Source organism: Cervus elaphus, chromosome 24 (genome assembly GCF_910594005.1).
Source record: "Cervus elaphus chromosome 24, mCerEla1.1, whole genome shotgun sequence".
In the NCBI taxonomy this organism is placed as follows: Eukaryota; Metazoa; Chordata; class Mammalia; order Artiodactyla; family Cervidae; genus Cervus; species Cervus elaphus.
Window position 1 is genome coordinate 66874996 of NC_057838.1, and position 13458 is coordinate 66888453.

Below are 13458 nucleotides of genomic sequence, written 5' to 3' on the forward strand. Positions count from 1 at the left end.
GTGTGTGTGTGTATACATGGTTGCCACATGCATGGAGTAAGCTTGATGGGAGAGCTGGGTAGTCCCATTTCTTTGCCACCACTTCTGGACTCTTTTGCCTTTCACTCTATTATTTGGGTACCCTTGGAGTCTGATGCTGAACATTTATTTATACCTGGTTGATGCTACACTGTTTATGAGTATTTAATATCTGTTGAAGATTCATAATCGTATAGGTAGGTCTCCTATGACCTAATTTTTTTAAAAAATAAAGGGAAGGTTATTAACTGTGGAGAGGAGTAGCCTCCAAATTATTTTGCTCACCCACCCACACGTTTTACTGTGTCTCTTATATTTTCATATTTTATATAATTGTTCCTGTATATTATGTTGGGTCTCCCTTGTGGCTCAGTTGGTAAAGAATCTGCCTGCAATGGGGGAGACCTGGGTTCAATCCCTGCGTTGGGAAGATCTCCTGGAGAAGGGAAAGGCTACCCACTCCAGTGTTCTGGCCTGGAGAATTCCATGGGATTGCAAAGAGTTGGACACGGCTGAGCGACTGTCACATATTATGTATCTCATAACATAAAAACAGATATGAAAAAGATGAATAAAAAATATAAGTGAAGTTATGTTTTCTTCCCATGATGCATTGATTGTCTTGTGTACACACTGGGCTGCATGTATCCTGAATTTACAGCAAGAATAAAAGTCAGAGAAGTGCCCTCTAAAGAATTTTTGGGGTAATATGAAAATCACATATACTTGCCTTAGGAATGTGACAGGTGGCTCAGATGGTAAAGTGTCTGCCTGCAGTGCAGGAGACCTGGGTTCAATCCCTGGGTTGGGAAGATCCCCTGGAGAAGGCAATGGCACCCCACTCCAGTACTCTTGCCTGGAAAATTCCATGATGGAGGAGCCTGGTAGGCTCCAGTCCATGGGGTTGCAAAGAATTGAACACAACTGACTTCACTTTCACCTTCACTTTTAGGAATGTGACACTGGCACAATATAAGAACAAATTTCACAATAGAACTGTCCAGTTTTGAGGTAGGCTGCCTTGGGTGATCCAGCAAAGGCCGGAGAACCACACATCATGCCTGTTGTAGGGAACAAAACTCCACGACTCCAGCTGGGAATTGGACTAAGCTTCTGATATTTCTTCTAAGTTTCTGTGGCTATAGACAGGAATTCATGAGTTGAGCTCTTAAATGTAAAACACTGTAGGAGAGTTAGGCGTGAATGGAGGTGTGACTCAGGAGTGTGCTGGGAAGTTGTTGAACTTCTTCATCCGAACCTCTGCTGTCTTCTTTGGAAATTTGAAGGTTTTTGATTCTCAAGCCATCTCCACATAGGGAAAACTGTTATGGTCTTTTTCAAGCCTATAGCCTTCCTGACTAAAAGTGGTAGTCACTCAGTCGTGTCCGACCCCTTGTGACCCCATGGACTGCAGCCCACCAGGCTCCTCTGTCGATGTGATTCTCCAGGCAAGAGCACTGGAGTGGGTTACCATGCCCTTCTCCATCCTGACTAAATGTAAGACTAAATATATAAACAACAAGGGATTCCAAAAATGGACTTTATTGCTTACTCTGTTTCATTATATCAAACAGAGAAAGAAATGAAAACAAGTTTAAAATAAATGAACAGATATTTTGAAGTATATAGTATCATTAATGACTTAGGAAATATGTTTTCAATTTTTTCAATTCGGTCTAACATAAGTAGTGTTTCATTAAAATTAGTCTAATTCTCTGGTTGAAATTGAACAGCTTCATCTTTTAACCTTCAAAGTTGTATCATCTTAAAAAGAAAAACAGTTTCCTCCTAAACTCCATTTATTTCTTTTCAGTGAGAGAATGGTTGTTTTGTGAGATCCAGATAACAAAGATAAGTCAGCAATAAACTTAGAGCTTCTTCACGATACAGATCTTGATTTGAGTATTGTGAATGTGACTGCAGTGTTGTAGAGTAAGTACTGCTGAAGGTTTTCTGTTGTGGTTGTGGTTTTCTTCTCTCCTGGTTCATGTAATACCCTGTTCTCTCTCACTGTTGACACAGAGGCAGAAGCCGTTCTGCACCAATGACTCTAGAAGTGATACTGAATTCACCAGAACTTGAGACTTTTTTTTTCGTAATGACTGACCCTGCATTTATTGAGACGATTTCCATCTCAGCAGCACTTTTCTTTTAAAAATGAAAAAGTCACGAGATGAATGCATGGCCATAAGAGTGAAAGAGAGCCCTAATTCTGATCTCTTTATTTCTGAGCATTTCTTCATAAGAAGTTTAATCATGGACTAGTGCTTCAGAGGCACTGAAGACTGATATAACCTTCCATATGAAGATGCTCTGTGGAAATTGACTTCTGGGACTTTATTGAAATAGAGGCTCATTAGAACGAATACAGTCTTAGGGAGCATACTCCTGGTTTATTAATAAAAGTCTCCTGTTGAGGAGTAATGCAAATGCACATATAAAGAACCACTTTAGCATTGCATAGAATATCTTCAACCTTGCTTACTGGCTTAAGCTCACCACAGCCGTTCCAACAACAGTAGATTGTTTTCAGTCACTGTAGATGGTTCAGGTCACAACTGTACATTCTTCTAGGCAAAAGAACAGGGTCTAAGTTTTCTACTCTGTGGCACTGTTATCTGCTACAAGAATACAAAACAGCTGAAGAAAATAATCTACCCCATTTTGTTACTGTAAGCGTGATTGTTAGGACTTGACATAGTTCTTTGTTAAGCTTTCTTCCATTTTCCATATTCTTTGGTTATCATATATTGTCTTTACATGATTTGTGATGAGTTACACTGAAGATAGAATCAGATTAAGTTTAAGCAGATTAATATGTGTGAGATTAATGTATTCTTCCTAAGAATGTTTGCCCAGAGGGCTGTAGGTGTAAGGTGACCTTGCTTAAGTTTCTTTGCATGAAGATAGAATTCAGTCTGTCTTCTAATTGTCAGAAGTTCAGCTTCGTGAGAATGGGAATAAAGGTTTATGATCCGATTAGAGCTCGGGAGAATTTAGGCCACAGTATAAATTACCTGCCTTGGATTACCTACTGGTATGTGATATGTATTCCTTGTTTTCTGCTTATAGCTCTGTGCCCTTTTCTTCTGTTGCATTAGGGTCCAGAGAGGCTTGTAGATTGGTACAGAAGTCAAGACGAGCTTGACTTTTACATCCTGCTTTCATCATAATGAGGATTTGTAGTTTTACTGAATAAAATCAATTGAATAAATCCGTTTCCTCCTTTAGATGAGTCACACATTGTCACATCTAGACTAACTTTAATGGGCAGTTACTTTATTACTCTTTTAGTGGGATTCATCTAAAAATGAAGTTTAAAAAAATTAACTACCATCAAAACTGGCTGAAAAATCTTTGCGAAAGACATCAATGTTTGTACAAAGGAAAAAATACTCCTATGTGTCCTTTATTACTCACACAAAACACTTCATTTTTGGTCACCAAAGGTCTGGGATTTTTTTCCCCTCCACACAGTTCTCTGCAACACTAGCTGGGTGTCTTTCACTTTAAAGCAGTTCTGACGCCCTGTGAGGGTAACATCAGATCCCACAGGTTAAGGGCCCGGTCCCGTGAAGCTGCCTCGCATCCGCCTTTACTGCCAGCCCCGAGTCCAGCTGTGCCCTGTGCTTCTGACCAGCTGGGTAGAGCACCTCCCGAACGCCGCTCCTCGGGAATGGTTAGTTTACTATAAAGCAGAACGACCCAGAGAACTTGGGAAAATATTTTACTTATGACACCACAGGTTTATTGCTAAAGGATATAACTTAGAAACAGGTGGATGGAAGAGTGCAAAGGGAAAGGTATGAGGGAAGAGATTTAGAGCTTCCCTGCCTTCTCCCAGCACCTCCACGTGTTCACCAACCTGGAAGCTCTCTGGACCCAGTCCTCAGGGATTTTTATGGACGTTTCATTACCCAGGCAACTGGGTTATATAGTTGGCCTCTGGTGATTGAACGTAATCTCTAGGCTGTCTTTCTTTCCCAGGGGTGGGGGTTGGGTTGGGTGGGATGGGTTGGACTGAAAGTTCCAACCCTCTTATCACGTGGCTTGGTTCCCCTGGCAGCTAGCCGCCCGCCAAGCATGGGTTACCTAGGACCTTTATATAAAGTCACCTCATTAGCACAGATTCAGATTAGTTGCAAGGGACTATCAATAATAAGACACCCATTTCACTTTTATACTCTGAAGCGATTTCAGGAACTGAGGACAAAACACCAAATACTACAATAAGGTGCTCCCCATTGCTTTACCCTTCAGGAATTCCAAGAGTCTTGGGAGCCATGATCTAGGAACCATGGACACAAGACCAACATAGACATGTATACTGATAAATCACAGAACCATATGTTCAATGTGAAAAATAACAAAGACCATTCTTTTTTGTGTAATTTGAACATTTTTAAATACATATTTTTCTATAGATACTGTCTTTTCTCTCTCCTTTTTGTACCCTTGTGATTTTTTTTTCTTCCCGTTACTTTGCATCTCTTATCATTCACTGTCTGTGGCTTCACAATTCAGCATTGTCCTAGTACCATTTTTGAAATCACAGCTGGAAGTGTTGAAAAGCATTCTGACAAAGGAAGACTGAATTGTGACTTTAGGCCAACAATAAGCTATAGGAACAAATGATGTTTAAAAAATTAATATTATTTCAGTATGTGTTAAAGTCTTTAGTCCTTCAGAGAATTGTTGAAACCAAGAATTTAAAAGTCACAGACTTCTGTGTTTCAACACAGAATTATAAAACATTTTACTTGCTTGCAAATCTGTGATTTGACTTTTTTTTTTTTTTTCTGCCACTCTGCAGCTTGTGAGATTTCAGTTCCCCAACCAGGGATCGAACCCGGGCCCTTGGTAGTGACAGCATGGAGTCCTTAGCACTGAATCCTTAACCAAGGAGTTCTTGTACATTTTTTGTCAAGGAGTTTTCATAGACTCATGTGCTGCCATCTTTCAGATTCTCAGAGCCTGAAACGATGTATGTGACATTGTTTAGTTGTGTTTCTTTGGGGGCTTTATAAAATGGTATATTATAGCTTATGTAAAATTAGAAGACATTTGCTCCTTGGAAGGAAAGCTGTGACAAACCTAGTCAGTGTATTAAAAAGCAGAGACATCACTTTGCTGACAAAAGTCCGTATAGTCAAAGCTATGGTTTTTCCAGTAGTCATGTATGGATGTGAGAATTGGACCATGAAGAAAGCTGAGCGCTGAAGAATTGATGCTTTCGAACTGTGGTGCTGGAGAAGACTCTTGAGAATTCCTTGGACTGCAAGGAGATCAAACCAGTCAATCCTAAAGGAAATCAACCCTAAATATTCACTGGAAGGACTGATGCTGAAGCTGAAGCTCCAGTACTTTGGCCACCTGATGCGAAGAGCCAACTCATTGGAAAAGACCCTGATGTTGGGAAAGATTGAAAGCAGAAGGAGAAGGGGACAACAGAGGACGAGATGGTTGGATGGCATCACCGACTCAATGAACATGAATTTGAGTAAACTAAGGGAGATAGTGAAGGACAGGGAAGCCTGGCGTGCTGCAGTCTGTGGGATCACAAAGAGTCATACATGACTGAGCAATTGAATAGCAACAATAAGTCTTCTGTGAATTGCTTTTTATGCAGGTATATTTTTCTAAGGTTGCTCCATGTTACTGCATATAGTTGTGGTTCATCTATACTGTGTATTTTATCTCCCCCCACCCCTACACCTCTTAGTCAGAGGTTGGGTCTTCTATTTTGTTTCCTGCCTCTGTCTTTTATCCTAACTTGTGGGAAGTTACCGTAAACTTATTTTCCAATACTTCCCTTAAAATATTTTATTTCTATCATATTTTAAATTTTCTAAGGCCTTTTTTTCTTCTGTGAATACTTTTGTATAATATCCTATTCCTATATTAAAGGTTTTGTTTTCTTTTGTTTCTGAGGATTCTTTTTCTTCCTATATTGTCTCTTTCTCTTCAGGATTCCTTTCTCTTTTTCTTTTTTCCTGGGTGTTTTAGTTTCTGTCTTTTTGGTTACAGGATTTTCTCAAGTGTCTGGTCATCCATGGCTCTCCCTTCATATTTGAGGGAGGTGTTAAAATGCTGTGGGAAGCTCTCCTTTGTGAAAGCTTGTAGGTGATAACTTTTACTATAGAGTAATTAGGCAGAGACTCATTTTATTGAAGACCCCTTTTCTTCAGCTCTCCAGTCAGCTTTTCCAGACGAATTATTCAGACTTTTGCCTTAGCTGGTGGATGGATGGATGGTGGTGGTCATCAGCCTGGCTGCCTTTTTTGCTGGAACACTAGGAGGAAGAGGACTGAAATTCTCATTTATCAGTGTAATCCTTCTGTCCTTAGAGTGGTACCTCATTCCATCCCTCAGAGCTTAGAGTCTCTCAATCTGCAATCCTTCTCGTCCTTTGTTTCAGTGTTCCCCAGAAAACAAACCTCTGGACTGATCACCTTCCTGTGTGTTAGGAGAATGAGCTGCTGAGCTAAGTGCTCACTATAAAATGCTCATATCCAGTCCTTCTGTTTTCAGACTCAACCCAGTGCCCTTGTCTTTAGAGTAACCCCTGATACTTCTAAATCCTGACCTTTCTATACTTTTGGCATAAACAGGCTTGCTTCTTGTTGATTGCTTCACACCACCCACTCGCCTGCCAAGTACTTATGCAACTGGAAGCAACCCCAAGGCTGTCCTTTATTACTGGACCATCGTTCTTCACCTCCCAGAGAGTTTTATTGACATCCTTATCTACTGCTTTCTCCTTTCAAGTTTGCTGTGCCTCTCTGGGTGTATGCCTTTTATTATTTCAATTTTAATAGAAAGCTAAGATAAATATGTTTAATCCATTGATTCCTCTCTAAGGAAGCTTTTGTTACAATAGAAATGTGAGGGACTTTGATACAGACTTGCCTTCTAAAGTCTTCTTTGCTCTCAAAGTAGAAATCACCGAAAATTTCATTTCTGCTGGTTGTAATCCAGGTTAGTCTGTCTTTCAGCGCATACAGAGCCTTTTGAAACCTAGGGGGCCACTCGTGTACAGTAGAAAAGACTAGGATCCATTTGTTTCTTCCTGTAGCCACTAGAGAAAAATAGCATTCCTGTAGCAATTTTGCAGTTATCTTCTGTCTCAGATTCTTACTGAACAGCTAATCATGAGCTTCGTTCTCCTTTCATTGGTCTAGAGTGTCATAGACAGAATAATCTTTTTAACGTTTGAATTTAGATATTAAAGCTTAGTTTTCCAAATCCTGATTTGGGTGAAGGAAATCTAGATTAAGTGTAACCTAGATTACACTTAATTTAATGTAACTTTGATTTCCTTAATCTAGATATCTTATACTTAATTATACTTAAATATTGCTTTAAGCCATATGCAATTGCCAATAGGTAAGCAGTTTTAGCCTATAAAAATGGTAATTTTGTGTGATTGCAACACAGCAAAGTTAAAAGATCTTAATAGTTTAGTTAACAGACCTTTTTGTCCAATGTAGGAATTCGTTCTGTAGCGTTTTGGGAAACATTCCACTAGGAGGAAAGGATGAGATAAAATGATAATGTCTAAGGCTAAGTGAGAGAAAGAGTTGAGGTCCCTGTTCAGTGTACCTGTGTGTCTTAGAGCTGGCTACATCAGGCTTCCTGTGGTGTTCTAGACGCTGCATGCTGCTGAGGCTGCAGGCTGTACACTCCATGGAGTGCCAGGTAGACACACAGCGCCTGGGGATCGGCACACTAACAACACGCCCTGAGGCCCTGGCTGCCAGGCCGCACGGATCTGGGGGGGATTTCAGCAAATACCGGTTTAGCTGGAATAGTATTCCTTAATTTTGTTCATTCTGTGTACAGCCTTCATGTATATTTCCTTAGGTTGGTTAAAGATTGAACTTTAAAATGATAATATGACTGCCAGTGTGGCTTAAAACATAGTAGAAATAAAATATACAATAGTAGCAAGAAGGACTTGGGGGAGGATTGTTTGGAAGGTGCTTAAGGTAGCCTGTAACCCTGTAATTCACATGGTACCACTAAAAGAATAACACAGAAATGCATTAAAAACTAATAGACAAGATTAAATGAAATATGAAAAATGCTTGATTCATAGAAAAGAAGAATAAAAGAATAAAGAACATATGGGACAAATTTAAAACAAATAGCAAGATGGAAGTAAAAAGACAGAAAAAAAGACCATGTGAGCACTAACCAAAAGAAAACTGTTAAATCTGTGCTAATATCAGGTAGTTTATAACATAATATGTATAATATAATAATATCAGATAGGTTAGACATTAAGGCACGTAGTATTGCTGAAGATAAAGAATGACATTTCATAACCCCAAGATGGGCCTCTCAGCAGGAAGACCTAAGAATCCCCAGCAACCGTCTCTTGTGTGGTTTGCTGACCGTATATATGTGGTCTTTGAGTCTTTTCTTTTCATGAGTGTTGTCATTTTTCACTGCTAGAGATGTTTCTGTGGCCTGTGAGGGAGGAGTTGCTCCTTTGTCTCTCTGACTTGTGATAATGTTCGTGTTCAGCATGCTCTGGGCAATGTAAACAACTGCGTGGGGGCCCCACTTGAGAGAACAAAACCTCAGGATATAATTATTTCATTTAGAGTTGTAGTTATTTTTAATGAAATTATTGTCCTTTACAAAAGGCCACCTATGAGAAATAGAATTTAGATGAAGACTCAGAAGTTACGTTTTAAAGAATTTTTTTTTAACCTTGTGTGAATATGAGTAATAAGATATTATAAAGAACAAATCAGAAAGGAGTAACTGCTTGTTGATTTATAAGGATTCTTGGCAGTAAGCCTTTTTTTTTTTTTTTTTTTTGGTACTAGGTCTTTAAATCCTTGTGGTGATGTGTCACTGTCAAAACTCTTCATTTCTGTCTGGAGAGAATGTCCTTTTATTTAGAGGATATTCCATTTTTCTGGGAAAAAAGAGACATCTGTTGGTTGATATTCATGCCTAAATGCAAGAAAAGGAGAGAGGTTTAAGGAAACAAAAGTGCTGAATCAAGGAGCATATTTGGAAATAGAAATACAACTCATATCACTTTTTAAAAATTGGAAAAAGCACATAACAAAATTTACTATTTTAAGAGACTTCCTTGGCAGTCAAGTGGTTAAGACTCTGCATTCCCACTGCAGGAGGCATGGATTCAATCTCTGGCTGGGGCACTGAGATCATGCCACTCACTGTGGCCCAAATTTTAAAAAAATTCGCTGTTTAATATGCATAAGTTAGTAGTGGTAATTATATCACTTTGTTGTGAAATAGATCTCCAAACCATTTCATCTTGCAAATCAGAAACTCTATACCCATTTTAAAAACTCTTCCTTTCTTCCCTCCGCTCTGCCACTGTAACCACCATTCTACCTTCTGTTTGAATCTGACTACCCTAGATATCTCATATAAGTGGAATCATACAGTGTTTGTCTTTTTCTCACTGGCTTAGTTCACTAAGCATAATGTCCTCAAGGTTCATCCATCTTGCAGCATGTGACAGGATTTCCTTCCTTTTTAAGACTGAATAATATTCCCTTGTGTGTGTAGACCACATTTTGTTGATTCATTTATCTGTTAGATCTTTGGTTTGCTTTTACCTCTTAGCTGTTGTGAATTGAACACTTGTTTTCTGGGTTTGGCTTTGTTTTGATAGTAGCCATCCTTTCAGGTATGAGGCAATATCTCATTATGGTTTTGATTGCATTTCCCTGATGACTAGTAATGTTGAGCAGCTTCTCATAAGCTTATTGGCTGTCTTTTGTCATCTTTGGAGAAATGTCAGTTCACATCCTCTGCCTGTTTTTTCATCAGCCTGACTTTTTGTTATTAAGGTGCATGCTTTCTTTATATATTTTGGGTATTACCCCCTTTTCCAGTGTGTGACTTGAAGATATTTTTCCCATTCGCTAGGCTGCCTTTTCATTTTGTTGATGGCTTCCTTTGCTTTGCAGAAGCTTATTCGTTTGATGTATTCTCATTTGTTTATTTTTACTTCTGGTGCCTTTGCTCTTGGCGTCAAATTCAAGAAATCATCACCAAGACTGATGTCAAGGAGCTTACTGCTTAGGTTTTCTTCTAGGTGTTTTATGGTTTCAGGCCTTACACTCAAGTCATTAATCCATTTTGGCTTAGTGGTCTTATTTTATTCTTTTGTATGTCACTGTCTAGTTTTTCCAATACCACGTATTGAAATGATTGTTAAAACAGTTATTTAAAATTCTTTGTCAGGAAACTCATAGATCTGTTTCTTTTATCTATTCAGTTTTGGTTGCACCTGGTTTTAGTTGTGGTACGTGGGCTTAGTTGCCCCGTAGCATGTGGGATCTTAGTTCCCTGACCAGGGATTGAACCTGCATCCCCTGCATTGGAAGGCAGATTCTTAGCTACTGGACCACCAGGGACGTCCCAGATCTGTTTCTTTAGAGTCTGTTTCTGGAGTTTAATTTTGTTCCTTTAATTGAGCCCTGCCTCCTTGTTTCTTTATATGCTTTGTCGTTTTTTGCTGAGGCACTTGAAAAAATTTGAAAACAATCACCTATCCCAGCCTCTCAAGCCTTTGTCTGATCTCAGCTCCCCCTGGGGTTTGCCTTCGGAACTGCAGCTCCAAGGTGCTGCTTGCATCTTGCTTACAGGGTCTCGCAGCTCTGGTTCCCACTTCTCCTGGTGCTCAGAGTTACCCAAGACAGAAGCCAGTCCCTCAGACGGTTCCCAGACAGGCCAGAATTGGACATGTGGTCTGTTTTCTTTGTGTTTCCGAGGGAAGAGTCCAGGGATGGCAGTTTTCTTCCTGGCTGCTCCACACTGCTCTGCAGGGAAAGTGGCATGAGTGCAGAATGCCAACCACCACCATTTTCCTACCCCTTTCCTTGAAATCTTGTGTTGGGTTTACAGTGGCCCAGGATCTGTAACTTCGTGTCTGTCTATTGTTGCTAACTCAATGTCCCTGTGAGGAAAGGAGGGCCAGTATTTCCTAGTCTGCCATTTTGCTGACGTCACTCTCCCTAGTATCGCTTTCTGAAGTAGGAACACTGCCAGATAGCGTTTCTCTTCATGAGACGGTGGGGAAGCAGTCAGGGGTGGGGTATTTTGGACTTGAATAAGGTGGCTTGTCCTTTGTGAGGTTCATATCTACAAATGGAGAAGATGAAATCTAAAGCAGTGTTAGCCTATGTAATGTTTTATTTTGGAATAAAGAAATAAAATAAGCCTATCAGATAAGACTATGTGTTGTTTTAAAGTTTTCAGGGCATTTGACAAATATTTATTGAATGAGTACTATGTTCAGTTCGGTTCAGTTGCTCAGTTGTGTCTTGACTCTTTGAGGCTCCATGGACTGCAGCACGCCAGGCCTCCCTGTCCATCACCAACTCCTGGAGTTTACTCAAACTCATGTCCATTGAGTGGGTGATGCCATCCAACCATCTCATCCTGTCACCCCCCTCTCCTCCTGCCTTCAGTCTTTCCCAGCATCAGGGTCTTTTCAAATGAGTCAGTTCTTCCCATTAGGTGGCCAGAGTATTGGAGTTTCAGCTTCAGCATCAGTCCTTCCAATGAATATTCAGGACTGATTTCCTTTAAGATGGAGTCATTGGATCTCCTTGCTGTCCAGGGGACTCTCCAGAGTCTTCTCCAACACCACAGTTCAAAAGCATCAATTCTTCAGCGCTCAGCTTTCTTTATAGTCCAACTCTCCCATCCATACATGACTACTGGAAAAGCCATAGCTTTGACTAAATGGACCTTTATTGGCAAAATAACGTCTCTGCTTTTTAATATGCTGTCTAGGTTGGTCATAGCTTTTCTTCCAAGGAGCAAGCGTCTTTCAATTTCATGGCTGCAGTCACCATCTGCAATGATTTTGGATCCCCTAAAAAAAAGTCTGCCACTGTTTCCACAGTTTCCCCATCTATTTGCCATGAAGTGATGGGAACAGATGCCATGATGTTAGTTTTCTGAATGTTGAGTTTTAAGCCAACTTTTTCAGTCTTGTCTTTCACTTTCATCAAGAGGCTCTTTAGTTCTTCTTCGCTTTTTGCCATAAGGGTGGTGTCATCTGCATATCTGAGATTATTGATATTTCTCCCAGCAGTCTTGATTCTCACTTGTGCTTCATCCAGCCCAGCGTTTCCCATGATGTACTCTGCATATAAATTAAATAAGCAGGGTGACAATATACAGCCTTGACGTACTCCTTTCCTGATTTGGAGCCAGTCTGTTTTTCCATGTCCAGTTCTAACTGTTGCTTCTTGACCTGCATACAAATTTCTCAAGAGACAGGTCAGGTGGTCTGGTATTCCCATCTCTTTAAGAATTTTCCATGGTTTGTTGTGATCCACACAGTCAAAGGCTACTATACATAGTACAGTCTACTATGTATAAGGTACTATGCAATTGGGATACAGAAAAGATGAGATATAATCCTCCAAGGTCCTTATTTTTAATTTGATAAAAGGCAACCTTAATGCATAAAAAACTTACAATACAACACACAACATCAATACAATACAAAGCAATACAACATCAACACACAAAATATAAAAGCATAAGAACCATCACTGTGAGCTATGCAGCAGAAATGACAGTGAACTTCAGTGAACAGGAGTGGCTTCCAAAAAAATGAGTTTGGGATGGACCTTCCATAGCTAGGATCTTATCTTAATGTCTCACCTGGAGGGGAAAAAAAAAAATCACACATCCAGCAGCAGGCTTGAGTAGGCCTGTATGTTTGGACTAGCAGAAATGTGGAAATAATCTAAATGATCATCAAGAAAATGCATAAACAAATTCTTCCATCTATACTGTGGAATATTGTATAAGAATTAAATAGTGGAGATCCATATGTGCTGTCAGAATTTTCTAAGTAAATTGAATTTTTAAAAACAGATAGCTTAGCTTATTTGGGTTGCTATAACCACGTACCACAGACGGAGAAGTTTATAGACACCAGGGTTTATGTCGCACAGTTCAGATGCTAGACATTCGAGATCTGTGTGGCTGGGTGAGGACTCTCTTCTGGGCCTCAGACTTCTTGTCATATCCTCACATGTTGGAAGGAATTAGAGAGTCTGGGGTCTCTCTTATAAGAGCACTGGTCCCACCTGCTGACTCTAGTGTATCTCAAATGTCCTACTTCCTAATATGATTTTTTTTAGGTTTTAGAGTTTTAGGTTTTTTATGGGTTTTAGGGTTTCAACATAAGAATTTTAGGGGGACATCAACATTCAGACCACAGCGAAGGAAGTTTCAAATAATATGTATGATATGATAGTAGTTGAGTTTAAAACAAAGCAAACTAGCATGCAGATAATACTGTGTACTTTTATAAGTACATAGTATATAAATTCATAGTAAAAAAAGGATAAATTGATAATAGTGGTTACAGCAGTTAAGCATTTATAAATCATTTGCAGAATTAAAAATAAAAAGCCCAGA

General features: G+C 39.6%; 1 protein-coding gene across 14 annotated transcripts in view; it reads left to right on the top strand.

Moving 5' to 3' along the window:
- TMCC1 (transmembrane and coiled-coil domain family 1) overlaps positions 1-13458 on the top strand; it is a 152260-nt gene that overhangs the window by 55228 nt on the left and 83574 nt on the right. The gene's annotated exons all lie outside the window — the stretch shown is intronic.